Genomic DNA, 3,521 nt, shown 5'->3' on the forward strand with positions numbered 1-3,521 from the left:
AACATTTAGGTAACTTTCAAATTTTTCTGAGCAAGAGTACTGCACTAAGGATGTGTGGCTTTCTAAATACTCAGGATATATGCAGGCACTTTTCTTTTTTGTAATATATATATATGCATATAATTTTTTTAGTTATAGTTGGCATACAATATTATATTAGTTTCAGGTGTACAACAAAGTGATTAGACATCTATGTAACTCACAATGTGATCACCCCAATAAATCTCATGCCCCTCTGACACCATACATAGTTATTACAATATTATTGACTAAATTCCTTATGCTATACGTTATATTTCCCTGACTATTTTGTGACTACAAGTTTGTACTTCTTAATCTCTTTTCACCGATCCCTCCAATCCTCTCTGGTAACCCTCAAAACATTCTCTGTATCTACAAGTTTGTTTCTGGTTTTTGTTTGTTTGTTTGTTTTGTTCTTTAGAGTCTACATATATGTGCAGTCATTTGCCTTCCTCTACCTGACTTACTCCACTCAGCACACTACCCTCTAGGTCCATCATAAACTATCTTTTTCCATCCCTTTACTTTCCATCCGTGTGTGTCTTTTAAACTGAAGTGAGTCTCTTGTAGGCAGCATATGTAAGGGTCTTGTTTTCTTATTCATTTAGCCACCCTATCTTTTGATTGGAGCATTTAATTATTTGGCATTTGAAGCACTTGTTGGTAGGTATGTAGTTATTACCATTCTTCATTTAGACTTTTAATACATATTTTCTTCTTCTTTTTAAAGAAGTCCCTCCAACATCTCCTGTAATACTGACTTGGTAGTGATGAACTCCTTTAGCTTTTCCTTGTCTGGAACGCTTTATATTTGTCCTTCAATTCTAAATGATAGCTTTGCTGGTAAAGTAATCTTGGTTGTAGGTCCAGGGATTTCGTCACTTTGAATATTTTGTGTCAAGCCCTTCTGGCTTGTAGAGTTTCTGTTGAGAAATCGGCTGACAGCCTATGGATGCTCCCTTGTATGCAACTAATGGCTTTTCTCTTGCTGCTTTTAAGATTCTCTCTTTGTCTTTAACTTTGTCATTTTAATTATGATGTGTCTTGGTGTGAGCCTCTTTGGGTTCAGCTTGTTTGATACTCTCTGAACTTCCTGGATTGGACGTCATTTCCTTCACCAGTTTAGGAAAGCTTTCCTTCATTATTTTCTGAAATAGATTTTCAATTCCTTGCTCTCTCTCTTCTCCTTCTTGTATCCCTATGATGTGAATGTTATCATGCTTGATGTTATTCCAGAGGCTCCTTAAACTTCTTCATTTTTTGGATTCTTTTTCCTTGTTGCTGTCGTGATTGGGTGTCCTCTGCTACCCCATTCTCTATGTTGCTGATTCGATCCTCCATTTCATCCACTCTGTTGGTTGCTTCTAATGTACTCGTCAACCAAGATATTATATTCTTCATTTCTGAGTGATTTCTTATCATGTTTTTCATCTTCATTTTTATGATTTTTTATCTCTTTGTTAAAATTTTCATTGAGTTCATTTACTCTTCCCCTAAGTTCCTAGAGCATCCTTATAATCAGTGTTTTGAACTCTGTATCTTGTATATTGCCTATCTCTATTTTGGTGAATTTTTTTCCTGGAGCTTTTCTCTGTTCTTTCATGTGGGACATGCTTCTTTGTCTCCCCATTTTAGCTGTCTTCCTGTGTCTGTTCCAATGTATTAGGAAGGGCTCCTAAGTTTCCCGGTCTTAGTAGAGTGGCTTTATATAGTAGGTGTGCTATGGGGCCCAGTGGTACACTCCTGAGGGAGTCAAGTTGCAAGCCAAGTCCAGCCACAGGCTGTGTACCTCTGACAATCCACATATGGCTGCCATCCATGCTGGGCTTATAGGCACGTCGAGGGGCCAAGTCAGAAACTGAGGCCAGCTGCCACTAGTGCAGGGCTTGAGACTGCTCAGCAAGAGGTACAGGACATGCCAAGTCCAGATACTGCTTCTTTGAATATTGCAAGCCTTTGAGAAATTTCATGAGACTTTGCAGCAAGAGCAAAGGCAGCCCATTCGTATGGAATAAATCATTGGAAGCATCTTGGATGGGTCCACAAGTTTGGAGGGACAGAGTCTCAGGGAATTCCCTGGGTGGAGCAACCTGGATTATCCAGATTGATGGCAACTTGGATATGGTGGCCGCCTGTGTCCACACGCTGGGAGTGGGGATGGCTGAAGAAAGAAACGATGGATATTGCCAGCTCTTTAGTCTGGGAGAAGTCCATCCCTCTAGCCCTCACCCTGAAGCCCAACAACTCAGCACATCCCTATATGTCCTTGGTGCCCCTCAAGCAACTGCCCTAGCACTGGAGCTCAGAGTGAGTGACTCCATCAGCTAGTAAGTCTGTGTGGGGGCTGTTTAAGAGGAATATCTCAGATCCCGCAGCTTTCTGTCTCACTCAGCCTCAACCTCGGCTGGTTTTCACAGCCAGAGTTTGTGGGGGCTTCTATTCTTGACACTGGAACCTTTAGCTGGGGAGCCCATTGTGCAGTTGGGACCATTTGCTCCTCAGGAGAGGTTACTCTGTAGCCACGATAGTCCTCCCAATTCTTGATTGCCATACATGGTTGTGGAACCAGGCCGTTTTGGGTCTCCACCCATCCTACCATTTTAAGGTGACATGTTATTTTTGTCCCTAGTTGTAGGGCTTCTGTTTATCCAGACCCCAAGTGACTCTATGTGCTGGTTGCTTTGTACTTTTGTTATAATTTTGGTATGGTCACTAGAGGAAGCATGCACAGCCTCTACCTTCTACACCGTCTTGTGAAGACTCTATGCAGGCACTTCTCAATGCTTTAATTCTCCAAACAATCTCACTTTCCAGCTTTCTCTACAAGGATTTCAGTGTGTGTAATGTTTGTTTCAACTGTAATCTTTTGCTCCAGGCAGCAGTGGATTGTTCGCCTTTTGATGATTTTAAGGAAAACCTTCTGTCTAGTCTCTTTTTAACCATGAGAAAGTTTTTATTTAGGCTAAACAAAGGCAAGAGTCTTGTGTTAGTCCTTCAGACAGTCACCCTATAGATTAAAACACATTTCTTTTTTAGAGAAAAATGTCTGCTGTCTTCTTCTGTAATAAGGAACCAAGATGTGGGGCAAGGGCAAATAAAAACACTACAAAAATCACTTTCCATTTAAAAATTGCCTCTTTCTGAATTCGGTATTTGCTTGGTTGTTGTAAACCTTTGACTATTATCCAGAGTTCCTACAATGTTAATTCTGACAGTTGTTACTTGTCTTTTAGGTGTTTCTGTGGAGGGTCGGGCCCTTGGAGCTACCTGTGCTTCCATTTTTGCTGACATCGCCCCTTCACAATTTGTTCTTGATTCAGCTAGTATTTTGTAAGTACTTTCTATGTATCAGACAGTGTGTTAAATGTCTTACTTTTATTTAACCCTCACTATATTTGTATGAGGGCAATACAATTATCTCCATTTCACAAAAGGAGAAATATAGAATCAAAGAATAAATTGTCCAAGATGATACAGATAGGAACATATATAAATGAGCT

This window comes from Pteropus alecto, unplaced genomic scaffold (genome assembly GCF_000325575.1).
Source record: "Pteropus alecto unplaced genomic scaffold, ASM32557v1 scaffold229, whole genome shotgun sequence".
Lineage (NCBI taxonomy): Eukaryota > Metazoa > Chordata > Mammalia > Chiroptera > Pteropodidae > Pteropus > Pteropus alecto.